Source organism: Sarcophilus harrisii, chromosome 5 (genome assembly GCF_902635505.1).
Source record: "Sarcophilus harrisii chromosome 5, mSarHar1.11, whole genome shotgun sequence".
NCBI classification, from domain to species: Eukaryota; Metazoa; Chordata; class Mammalia; order Dasyuromorphia; family Dasyuridae; genus Sarcophilus; species Sarcophilus harrisii.
The window spans coordinates 142,728,485-142,742,540 of record NC_045430.1 but is presented as its reverse complement, the minus strand read 5'-3'; positions in this window follow the sequence as shown (position 1 = coordinate 142,742,540).

Sequence of the window (14,056 nt, the reverse complement as noted above, 5' to 3'; positions counted from 1 at the left end):
CTCTGGCTTCCTTTTAGCAGTCAGTCCGTAGGCATTTATTTAGTTATTATGTGCTAGGCACAGGTCCACACACAGTGATTGAGCACTTGCATGCTTTGAAGATGATGATGAAATACTTTAATTGGCCACTGAGGTAGAAAGGTACATAATTTAATGATCCTTTAAAAAGAAAATACCTGCATCTAGTTTCTCTTCCTTTGATTCTTCTTTTTTTTTTTTTTAAACCAGGTCCTTCCTCAAATAATAAAGAGGAAGGGCCAATCCAACCGCTGTCTTCTAGCTTCAAGTCCAGTAATATTCTTTCTGTGTTGTTTGAATGTAATATAGTGTTTGGTTGCTTAGAAACGAATAAAAATAACTCAGAGAAAGATTTGCACTAATATAAAGTAAAAGATGTAGAATTGGTAAGGCAATTTGTATAACTAAAGTAAGGTAAAAAATACAAAAAAGATTATTCATATTATGTAAAGACCAATCTTAGTTCCAAAAAAGAAATGAAAAATATATATCTTTCCTGTTTCTGAATGGTCAGGAATATGGTTATGACATGACAGTTGATATATACTTTTCTTTGTAACAAGAGTAGGTTCACTGTTGGGGGTACAAAGCAGAGAGGTGAAATTATGTCTGGAAATATTTTTGATACAACAAAAATATAAATCTTGAAAATATTTTATAAGTAAAAACAGTGAAACCATAAGCTACAAAGATGATAGTATAGGGCAAATTGGAATAATGATATAGATAGGTGATGTGAAAAGAGTCACTGAGTCTGGAGCCAGGAGACATGGATTTGAGTCCAAAACTTGCTGACCAAGCAACTGGTTTAAACTCTCTGAGGCATGTAACTGTAAAATGTGAATAATGAGGTCTATATGACCTATACCACTAGAGGACTGTATGAAAAAATGCAATATGATTTATGATAGAGATGAAACTATCATTTTTTTTAAACCCTAGGCTGCCCTGTGCAGGTTCAAGGGAGGTATTATTGACCCTGGGGAAAAAAAACATAAAATTGTTTATAGTTATGGGGAGGGGAGAAAGGATTGCTAACTATAAAACACCTTAAAACCATCATTACTTCTATGACACTTTGTAGATGGTTCTATGGTTCTGACAGCAATAGAAGGCCAGGATAGTCATTCAAAAAATCTGTATTAAGAACCTACTTATATATTAAGTATTGTATTAAATTAGGGAGAGACAGAGTATAAAGAAAGAAACAATATCTACTTGATAGGAGTTGAGCTCAGCTAAGTGCAACTTTTATGTTGGGAAGGAAAATGCATGCAACATTTTTTCCTGTTTTAACTATTCTTGCTAACTCGATTGTTTGCTAAGCTTGATTGTTTCTATTCCATGGAAGAAATGCAAGGGCATCTTGTAAACTTCTGTGCTCTGGGATAGTCTTTCATTGCATTGCCTTAGTAATGGCTCTGCTTATGTAATAACTGACAAAATCAGTCCACAGAAATTCTTACCAACATGGCAGCTAACCTTTGTTCCCATGACTCTATCTTATTGGATTTAGGTAGATAATTGGGCCCAAATATTAGTACATAAGTGATTTCAAGCTTTACTTATTGGATTTTAAGGCTCTTTGTAATCTGGTTTACCCTTCCTATCAATTCAATTCAACAAAACTTTATTAAGGTCTATCTTTGTAAAATGGACCATTAAATCATTGCTACCATGATAAGAATTATAAAAGATACATACAATACACACATGTTTTTATAGTTATCTTGCTGCACAAGAAAAATTGGGGAAAGAAGAAAAAAAAACCTGAGAAAGAAAACAAATTGCAAGCAAACATCTACAGAAAAAGTGAAGATGCTATGTTGTACTCCACACTCAGTTCCCATATACCTCTCTCTGAGTATATATGGTTCTCTTCATCAATGAACAGTTGGAACTAGTTTGAATCATCTCATTGTTAAAGAGTCCCAACCATCAGAATTGATCAGTGTATAGTCTTGTTGTTGCCATGTATAATGATTTTCTGGTTCTGTTCATTTCACTTAGCATCAGTTCATGTAACTCTCTCCAGACATCTCTGAAATCATTTTGCTTATTGTTTCTTATAGAACAATAATATTCCATATCATTCATATACCATAATTTATTTACCCATTCTCCAATTGATGGGCATCCATTCAGTTTCCAGTTTCTAGTCACTACAAAAAAAGCTGCCACAAACATTTTTGCACATGTGGATCCCTTTACCTCCTTTAAGATTTCTTTGGGATATAAGCCCAGTAGAAACACTGCTGGGTCAAAGGGTATGCACAGTTTGATAACTTTTTGAGCATACTTCCAAATTACTCTCAAAGATGATTGGATCCATTCACAATTCCAACAACAATGTATCATTGTCGAGTTTTCCCACATCCCCTCCAACTTTCATTATTATCTTTTCCTGTCATCTTAGCCAATCTGAGAGTTGTGTACTGATATCTCAGAGTTGTCTTAATTTGCATTTCTCTGATCAATAATGATTTAGAACACACTTTCACATGAGTAGAAATAGTTTCAATTTCATCATCTGAAAATTGTCTATTCATATCCTTTGACCATTTATCAATTGGAGAAGGTCTTGAATTCTTTTAAATTTGAGTCAGTTCTCTATATATTTTAGAAAAAAAGAGGCCTTTATCTGAACCTTTGAATGTAAAAATGTTTTCTCAGTTTATTGCTTCCCTTCTAATCTTGTCTGTATTAGTTTTGTTTGTACAAAAACTTTTAACTTAATATAATCAAAATTATCTGTTTTGTGATTAATAATGACCTCTAGTTCTTTTTTGGTCATAAATTCCTTCCTCCTCCACAGATCTGAGAGATAAACTATCTTATGTTCTTCTAATTTGTTTTTAGTAGGAATGGGTGTTGGATTTTATCAAATACTTTTTCTGCATCTATTGAGGTGATCATATGGTTTTTGTTAATTTGGTTATTGATATACTCAATTATGCTAATTGTTTTCCTAATATTGAACTAGCTCTGCATTCCTAGTGTAAATCCTACTTGTTCATGGTGTATTGTCCTGGGGATGATTTTCTGTAATCTTGTTGCTAATATTTTTTTTAAGATTTTTGCATCAATATTCATTAGGGAAATTCATCTAGAATTTTCTCTCTGTTTTCACCCTACCTGTTTTAGTTATCAGCACCATATCTCTGTCATAAAAGAAATTTGATAGGATCCATTCTTTCCCTATTTTTTTCAAATAGTATATATATAGTATTGAAATTAATTTTTCTTTGAATGTTTGGCAGAATTCACATATAAATACATCTTGCTCTTTAGATTTTTTCTTAGGGAGGTGATTAATAGCTTCTATTTTTCTTTCTAAAATGGGACGATTTAAATAATTTATTTCCTCTTCTCTTAACTTGGGTAATCTATATTTTTGTAGACATTCTTCCATTTCAATTAGATTATCAAATTTGTTAGCATATAGTTGGGCAAAGTAACTCCTAATTAAATTGCTCTAATTTCCTCTTCATTGGTGGAAAATTCTGACTTTTCATTTTTGAGACTAACAATTTGATTTTCTTCTTTTCTTTTTCTAATCAAATTAACTAATGGTTTATCTATTTTGTTGGGTTTTTTTCATAAAACCAACTCTTAGATTTTTTGTTAATTCAATAGTTTTCTTATTTTCAGTTTTATTAATCTACCTTTTTATTTTCAGAATTTCAAATTTGATATTTAATTGGGGTTTTTCAAATTGTACTTTTTCTAGCTTTTTTTAATTTTAAGCCCAATTAATTGATTTATTTTCTTTATTTTATGCAAGTAAGCATCTAGAGATATAAAATTTCCCCCTTATTACTGCTTTGGATGCATCCCAGAAATTTTTATATGTGTCTCATTATTGTCATTCTATTGGATGAAATTATTGATTGTGTTTATGATTTGCTGTTTCATCCATTCATTTTTTAGGATTAGATTATTGAATTTCCATTTACTATTTACATTCTATAAAAATCCATTTACAAATTATATTCTATTTTAAAAAATGATGACCAAGTTGAATTTAGAAAGGCCTGGAAAGATTTACATGAACTGCAGCTGAGCAAAGAAACCAAAACCAATAATACTTTGTACACAATAACAGCAAGAATATGTGATCACTTTTGAAAAACTTGGTTCTCATCAATAGGTCAGTGATCCAAAGCAGTCCCAATAAATAGACTTTGGATAGAGAATGCTATGCATTCAGAGAGAGAGCTATGGATATTTAATGTAATTCAACACATGCTATGTTCATTTCTTTTTTCTGTTTTATTTTCCCATGGTTTTCCCCTTTTGTTCTGATTTTTCTCTCCCAACATGATTCATGAAGCAATGTGTATTACAATAAATAAATATTTTTTTTAAAAAAGAGAGTAATGTTAAATCCTTTTTTTTTCCCTTCAAGGATTTAGCTCAGGTACAATGTTCTTTATGAAACCATCCATGACTTTTTCACCTGACACAACTCCTTCACTTTTTTTTTCAAGCATAATGCCTGAATCTAGCCTTTCCTCCCATCACATTCTACTTCACATCATCCTTTTCTGTTATGAGATAGTTTCCCTTATTAAAGTGTAAGTTCCTTGAGAGCAAGACTTTTTTTTGGTGTCCTTAAAACCTACCATGGGTCATTTGACTCAAATTTGTCAATTTGACAAATGACAAAATGAGTCAAAGTCAAACTTTGACTCAAAGTAGTTGGAATTCTGAAATGTCATCTAGTTTTGAAACACAACTCAAGTGTTCTTTTCCATGACATTTTCCCTTATCCCTACTCCCCACTACTGCTTTCCTCAACAAATAACCTTGATTATTTTAATGTATTTCTACATGTATTTTTTTTTTTTGTTTCTCTGTATAGAATATAAAGTCCTTCAAATCAAGGACTACTTCATTTTTATTTATTCTACCCTTTGTTCCTAGCACTGTGTATAGTTGTAGTACATAATAAATATTGTCTATTGATCTAATTTTTTTTTTAAATCTGTACACATGGGATACTGTCTATATTTATGTGATTTATGTTATTTATAATTGACATATTCCATAGCACTAAAATGTAATTTATTTTTTATTTATTTTTGAGGAAAAAGTATCTGCTCCAATAAATATCATTTTCCATATGATCAACAGTTCAACATAGAATTAAAATCATCAGCTATTATTTTAATGGTAAAAACCTTACCTAAGTTTCATTGCCTTTATTAATAGGCGTAAACTTGATTTAGGCTTGACTAGTTTTATGATCCAGGTATGAGTCAGAGGATTTGCAAAGCAGGTTTTCCATTAATCTTTTTAAAGGTTATCCTTGCATATAATATAGTCTCCTAGTGGTAGAGCCTTTCGAAAACACTTACAAACATGATTGTTTCCTTAAGAAGGATAATTTTGACTTACTACCATCAAGAAGCCTGGCTTGAGTGCCTGTAAATCAATTATAGATTAATGCAGGTTGAAAGATTAATTTTATAGAAAGTTTGGAACAAAGGCTTAGTATAACTTTTTAAGCACTTCTGGATTGAAACACCAGGCTCAGCATTGATCATTAGTTCTTACAGAGAGGCTAGTACCTTTCTGGATATAGTCCTTGGCTCAGCCTGATTTGTAGAATTTTATTATTTCATCCTTTCTGAGACTGTGAATATCCACTCAGTTGAACTATGCCTAACTAACTATGCCTGAACTAAGCCTACCCTCTGAAGTCTGTCTCAGAAAAAAGGCTAAAGTGACCTTAAAGTGACAAAAGAGATACCAATAAATTTAAAGTTACTATAGTATTTCTTCTCTTTAGAGGTTTCCATTTAGCAGTAATTGGCCAAGGGAAGTGTTGCCTATTTATGTTACTTGATGTCCAATTATTGAAAAGAGTACTGAGTATGAAGCCAGGAGACGTTTATTTAAATCTCAGCTCATCCAATTGTTATTTGAGTTCTTGAGCAAATCACATTTCTACACTCTGAATCTCAGTTTCTAAATCTGTAAATATGTTGAGATGATTTTTAAGGTCTCTTCTAATTTCTTAATACTAATTGATTTCTCTGAAAAGCTATAATCTCTTAAGGCAAATGTAAATTTTCTTTTTCCTCCTTGATACTAAGTTTTAGGATAAGTCTCTAAGGATTTTGCTTCTTTGATTAAAACAAACAAAAAAAGGTAAATAGTAGGAAATGGGAAATGGTGGGCTTCCTAGTATGCTTTAAGGGTGGGGAAATTGGCAGAACCCTCACTGTAGTCCCACCCCTCAATCAGCCATTCTTCTACAGAGGTCTACTGGATCAAATAGCCAATTTCTTTCACTCCTGGCTTAGACCATTAACCTTTGTTAAATCAGCTCTAGGAGGTTCACTCAGACTGAGTGATTGCCAAGATCTCTTCCACCTAGCAAGTTGTGATTATTATGAAAATTCTTATGTGATCAGTAAGCCAGTTGGCTTATTATACTTCCTCACTAATGCTACCAATTAGCAGGTACCTATTTGTTTACATTTAGATGATTTAGGGGGTGGAATGGAAAAAATAAAAGGTTAAGACTCTGTTCTTATCTTTAAAGGCCTTTAAAAGATTGTGAAGCCTGAACTAAGACCTACGCCACTTACAACACAATTACTCATTCAAATTTACATGAGAAATTCATTATGAAAGAAAAAAAATCAGTGGAAACATGAACAATAGAAAAATGTCTAAATAATGACCAGAGAAGTCTAGAATGATGTGACATCAACTAACAGAGATAATTCATTTCCAATTTTTGGACAAGTTATAGTTGTGTAGTGTGTATTTCCTTTTTGCCCTCAGTACATCCCAGGTTCTAATCAAGTTTTGATTCCATAACTTCTGCATAGTAATTGGCATAATTTGGGAAAGGAAGATGTCATTTTGTCCTTTATAAAAAAAAAATCCAAATTAAGGGGAAAAAATGCCCTGGGGTTGATATGACATTACTCAACTGAGAGAATCATAGTCATAGAATTTAAAAAGGATTTTAAAGGTAATTTCATTTCCTTATTTTGCAAATGATGAACTGAGGACTTAAAAAGATAGTTGACTTGTCCAATATTTCACACATAATAAACAGCATGACACTTGTATCTGGTCCTAGGTTCCTTGAACTGCTGACTTTATTCACTTTTTAATAGAATTTTGTTTTTCCAAATATATGCAAAGATTGTGTTCAATGGGTTCATGACCTAGGCATAAAGAATGAAATTATTAATAAATTAGAGGAACACAGGATCGTTTACCTCTCAGAACTGTGGAAGGGGAAGGACTTTACGACCAAAGCAGAACTAGAGATCATTACTGATCACAAAATAGAAAATTTCGATTATACCAAACTGAAAAGTTTTTGTACAAACAAAACTAATGCAGACAAGATTAGAAGGGAAGCAATAAACTGGGAAAATATTTTTACAGTCAAAGGTTCTGATAAAGGCCTCATTTCCAAAATATATAGAGAATTAACTCTAAATTATAAAAAATCAAGCCATTCTCCAATTGAAAAATGGTCAAAGGATATGAACAGTTCTCAGATGAAGAAATTGAAACTATTTCTAGTCATATGAAAAGATGTTCCAAGTCATTATTAATCAGAGAAATGCAAATTAAGACAACTCTAAGATACACACTTGTCAGATTGGCTAAGATGACAGGAAAAAATAATGATGATTATTGGAGGGGATGTGGGAAAACTGGGACATTGATGCATTGTTGGTGGAGTTGTGAATGAATCCAACCATTTTGGAGAGTAGTTTGGAACTATGCTCAAAAAGTTATCAAACTGTGCATACCCTTTGATCCAGCAGTGTTACTACTGGGATTATATCCCAAAGAGATTATAAAGAAGGGAAAGGGACCTGTATGTGCACGAATGTTTGTGGCAGCCCTTTTTGTAGTGGCTAGAAACTGGAAACTGAATGGATGTCCATCAGTTGGAGAATGGCTGAATAAATTGTGGTATATGAATATTATGGAATATTACTGTTCTGTAAGAAATGACCAACAGGATGATTTCAGAAAGGCCTGGAGAGACTTACACGAACTGATGCTGAGTGAAATGAGCAGGACCAGGAGATCATTATATACTTCAACAACAATACTATATGATGACCAGTTCTGATGGACCAGGCCATCCTCAGCAACGAGATCAACCAAATCATTTCTAATGGAGCAGTAATGAACTGAACTAGCTATGCCCAGAAAAAGAACTCTGGGAGATGACTAAAAACCATTACATTGAATTCCCAATCCCTATATTTATGCCCACCTGCATTTTTGATTTCCTTCACAAGCTAATTGTACAATATTTCAGAGTCTGATTCTTTTTGTACAGCAAAATAACGTTTTGGTCATGTACACTTATTGTGTATCTAATTTATATTTTAATATATTTAACATCTACTGGTCATCCTGCCATCTAGGGGAGGGGGTGGGGGATAAGAGGTGAAAAATTGGAACAAGAGGTTTGGCAATTGTTAATGCTGTAAAGTTACCCATGCATATAACCTGTAAATAAAAGGCTATTAAATAAAAAAAAAAAAAAGATTGTTTTCAGTATTCCTCTTTGCCAAACCAAGTATTCAAAAATTTTCTCCCTCACATCCTCTCCCTTTCAGACAGCAAGCAATCAGATATGGGTTAAACATAAGTAATTCTTCATAACATTTCTATATCTGGCAAGATGTGCAAGAAAAATGAGATTAAAAGGAGAAAAAACACAAAAAAAAGAAAACAACAACAACAACAACAAGCAAACAAGCAACAACAAAGTAATAAAACCACGAAAATACTATGCTTTGATCTACTTTCAGTCTCCAAATTTCTCTCTCTGGATGTGGATGGTACTTTCTATCACAAGTACACTGAAAGTGGCTTGGAGCACCTCATTGTTGAAGAGTCATTTCCTTCACAGTTGATCCTCACATAATCTTGTTGTTACTGTGTATTATGTTCTCTTGGTTCTGCTCACATCACTTAGTATTGCAAGTCTTTCTAGGCTTTTCTGAAATCAGCTTGCTCATAATTTTCTTATACAAAGGCAATATTCCATTATATTCATATACCATAACTTATTCAGTCATGCCCCTACTAATGGGCATCTACTCATTTTCCAGTTCCTTACCACTACAAGAAGAGTCGCTACAAATACTTTTTTTTTGACTATGCAGGTTCTTTTCTCTCTTTTATGATGTCTTTTGGATACAGACCAGTAGAAACAGTGCTAGATCAAAAGATATGCACAATTATATAACCCTTTGGGCATAGTTCCAAATTGCTCTCCAGATTAGTTGGATCAATTCACAACTCCACCAGCAAGGTTTTAGTGTCCCAATTTTCCCACATCTTCTCCGATATTTATTATCATATTTTCCTGTTATTTTGCCAATATGAAAATTATGTATTGGTACCTCAAAGTTGTCTTAATTTTCATTTCTCTAATCAATAATGGAATATTTTTTTTCAAATGACTAGAAATGGAATTGCCTAGTTTGTGAGGGATAATTTTTGCTTACTGAAATTGCCTGGAACCATTTCCTACAGATGAGGAGCATTTCCAAACCAAAGATACTATACTTGACCATTTTAATATACAGAATTAGTACTAGTCTCAAAACAATCATTCATGGTGTAATAAAATTCCATCACTATCAAGGAGCTTTATATTAGTTCAAAGTCAGGAACTCATATAACTGTAAATAAAAATAAAATTAATCTAGAGAAGACATTCAAAGAAATAGTATAAAGTTGAAATGAAACATTAACAGTCATTTTAGGATTATAGGTAAAAACAGTCCTTTAGAATTAGATGAAAAGGACATCCATCACCTTTAGACTATGCCCTCTCATAGTTATTTTTTTCTTTTTTGTATTTTTATTTCCTAGTATTTTTTTTCTTTTTTTTTCTTTTTGCATCTTCTTAGATTTTCCTATTATTGTGACATATGAAATAACCTTTACAAATGGAAAGAATGTGATTTCTGATTTCAGACTCAACTACCCAGAGTTAATTAACATTGCTTCCAGATGACTTGAGCTTCTTTGGATTATAATTATTCAACAAGTAATTTCCTGTAGTTATTTTTCAATTGATGAAATGACTAATATTTTAGAGATATTTACAAAATTTAATGCATATGCATAGATATTCTCTGCTTTCTTAGGGTTGAAAAATGTGGGAACTTTGGGGACATTTTCTGATCTAGTGGGACTCAGTGATTTGCAATGGGAAATGACAAAGAGCCGCTTAATTATCTCATAAGCTGGCACAGAAGATGATTCATAGGATGTATGAGAATAAGCTGCTGATCCTCTCACAACTCTCTATAGCCTTTCTGACTGTAAAGAATGCAAATTGTTTTCCATCTGTGTTTCAAGTTTCAGCTCTGTCTCTTGCCTAGTGTCCACATGCCTTTGCATGCATGGTTTCTTCTTCCTTTGATGTTTTTTTTCTCCCTTTATTTTAGTTGTCTAGGTATATAATGGTGAAACTGTCCAGGACTATTGGTGACCTTATACTTTTTGAAAATGCCAAATATTGAGGTCAAATCAAAGATGGCAGGTTGAAAAGGAATATTGGGAGAATCCAGTTGGGTAGCTGTCCCAAATGACTTAAAATAGTGTCTCAGATTAAGTTTTGATGTGATAGAAAAAACAATGAGTTGAGATGAGATATTTTTCCAACCTAGAAAAATTCAAGAGACCTGAAGGAGAAATTTGACAGTAGGGTGAAGGTTCTCTGGAGCCCAAGAGAACAACAATCTAGGTAACAGTGGCCATCAGAATGGTAGTAGCTTTGGGAGGTGTCCATCTGGAATCTGTTAAGGAATTGGAGAAATGATCACAGAGAAATTACAAAGAATCCTTTTCTGATGCTGATTGGGAATTTTTTTTTCCAGTCTGTCAATTCTGAGTCACAGTTTCAGGGTGGAATATTGGAAGCACCAAAACCTTAAAGTTTCTCACAACTAGCCCTGAAAATAGCTGCACAAAATAGCTGGCAGTTTAGGACAATGCCTTCCTGCCCCAAGATGATCAGAGGCTAATTTTAACATAAAATAAGAAACAAGAACAAAAAATGAACTTGATCATAAAAAATGTTATGGTTTCAGAATTCAAAATATTAATTCAGAATAACATTCCAGTGTGAAAACAGCTCCCAAAAATGACACAAAGAAAAATTTTAATTGAACCCAAACCCAAAGAGAATTCTTGGACGAGTTAAACAAAGAAAAGAATAGTAAAAACTGGGAAAAGAAATTAGAGCTTTTCAAGAAAATTATGAAAAGAGAATAATAATTTTGGACAAGTAGCGCAAAACATACTAAAGAAAATAACACCTTATGAAACATAATTGATCAAATGGTAAAAGAGGCACACAAATCCATCTACTTAAAAAGCAGAATAGGTCAAATGGAAAAAATACACAAAGTTTCACTGAAGAAAGTAATTCCTTAAAATTTGGAATTTGACAAGAGAGAACTAATGATTCTATAAGGCATTAAGAAACAATAACACAATGTTAAAAAGAAATTTAAAAAGAAAAAAATGTGAAATATCTCATTGAAAAACAATTGGCCTGATAAATATATCCAGGAGAAATCATTTAAGAATTATTAAACTATGTGAAAGCTATGATTAAAGAAAGAATCTACATTTACCTTTCATGAAATTAGTAATTGGTCTGAAGCTTTAGATCTAGGGTGCAGCATTTATACAAAGAATGCACTGATTGATCACTTGATGAAATGAAACTCCCAGGGAATGAAATCCCCCAGGATGTTATAGCCAAATTCCAGAGCTCCCAGGTGAAAGAGAATGTCCACCAAAAAGAAGACTAGTTGAGAGGCAGCTCATTGGTGCAGTGAATAGAGCACCAGCCCTAAAATCAGGAGGACATGAATTCAAATCTGGCCTCAGACACAATACTTCATACCTGTGTTTCCCTGGGCAAGTCACTCAACCTCAATTGCCTCAGGAAAAAAAAAAAAAAAGAAGAAGAAGACTGGTTGAACTGTCCTTTAACAATAGACCAATGCCTAGAGTGAACAGTGTGGTACTGAGGTGAAATATAAATTATTTTTATAAATATTATTATTTATATAATATATATAACTTATATATAATAAAGCTTATTATAAATAATAATATAATGTCCAATATCTCAAAACTACTTTCTTCTAATATTTAAATGAGGCTTAAATTTTAGTGTCCCAAATTGCAACCACAGTTACAATTATTATTGAATTCTAATCATTCTCCTAATCAGTTATATTCTTCTTTTATTTTTAGCCTTCCTTTTTATAATTAGGAGTGAATTACTTGGCCCATATTCATATCATACACTGAATATGTCTTTTGCTCTCTTAGGAGTAGTGGAATCATAATCTTAAATAACTTTTATTATAAGTAAGGATTTGTTAATAACCTAATGAATGTGATAATCTTAATTAAGGTTTCTTTAGTCCTGAAACTCCTCTACAATCCACAATAGAAACGTAAAGGAGAATAACTTGTATATATGCAATCATTCTGGGTTTCAGATTATTAGACATCTTAAAACCAGACATGAATTTAAATAATTCAGGTTCCCAAATATATTAGAAAATAGTTTTTATCACTTGTAGACAATCTGGACATTCCATTGATTATCTCCAAAAGTGAGATATGTTAAATAATAATGTTAATAATGGAAATCTGTTATTATTTAAAAGGCCTATAACAATTTTAAAATTAATAAATTGTAGCCCTTGGTTTAAAATATTCTTTACTATATTAAGGAAAAGTCTTTTTACTATGCTTTTTAATGTTTTTAAAAGAAGTATACACACATATTCTCAAAGGTTTCTTTTTTCTGAATTTATTGATAATAATTATTTTTCCTCAATATGGTCTATAAATGCTTATAGTTTTTCTAATGTTGACTCAACATTGAATTCCTGAAAAAAAATTTCAACCTAGTTTTATATTACAATCTTTTGGATATGTTACTATGGCTATTTTGATAATGTTTTACTTTAAAATAAATAGAAAATTATTATTTAACTTCTTGGTGCTCCTTGGCAGCTTTTTCTAATCTTAGATTTTTTTTTGAGGCAATCAGGATTACAATACTTGATGGAGGCCACACTGAGGTTACATTTGAACTGCCATCTTCCTGAATCCAGGACTGAAGCTCTATCTGCTGTGTAAAGAAATTATACAAAATTACAAATTAAAGAGCAGTTATTGTTCATCCTTGACAAAGGATCTTTTCTCAATGGAAAGTCATATGTCTTGATGAAATCACATTTCTAGGTGTATTATCTTTTTCAAAAAAGCAGTTAGGGGGCAGAGCCAAGAAGGCAGAGAAGGCACACGCAACTTTCTTAGCTCTTCTCTTACCCTCTTTATCAATATTATATCGAGCCTCAAAAATAGTCTTGACTGCTACAATTCGTAAAAAGGAAAAAGGTAGAACAACTCACCTGCCGAAGAAAAATCTGCAGTCTCCCAAAAAATTGGTTTCCGGGCCGGGAATCAGCGCCAATGGGAAAGTGGAAGTTCGAGCCTCCAAAACCAAAAATTAAAAGAAAATCCAAACCAAAACCCCAACCCTTGCCGGGCTTTTCCCCGGGCCAATTAACCCCAAGGAAGGAACTCAACCAGGTTAACCTCCAACCCCAGTAAACTCGGCTTGGGCCGGCTTTTCCAAACCAATTTCATCAAACAAGGCTCAGGGTTTTCGGCAATCTGTTCCCGGCTCTAATCTACACCCCAAAACTTAACCTAAAGGCGTAACCTACCATTTGCCGAAATTCGCCTTAACCCACAAGCCAAATGGGAATAACCGGCCTGCCCCAAAATCCCTTTCCTGGGGAAGAGAAAAAACTCCCTCAAAACCTCCCATACCTCCAAGGCCAGAAATCCATTTCCATCTTTCCCTGCTCTGCAGAAAACTGGTAACCCCTTGCCTGAAGGAACACCCAAAAACTTTAAAAACATAAAATAAAAAATGAAAAACATCCAACAACTTCTATCGAAAAAAAGCAAATCCAAACCG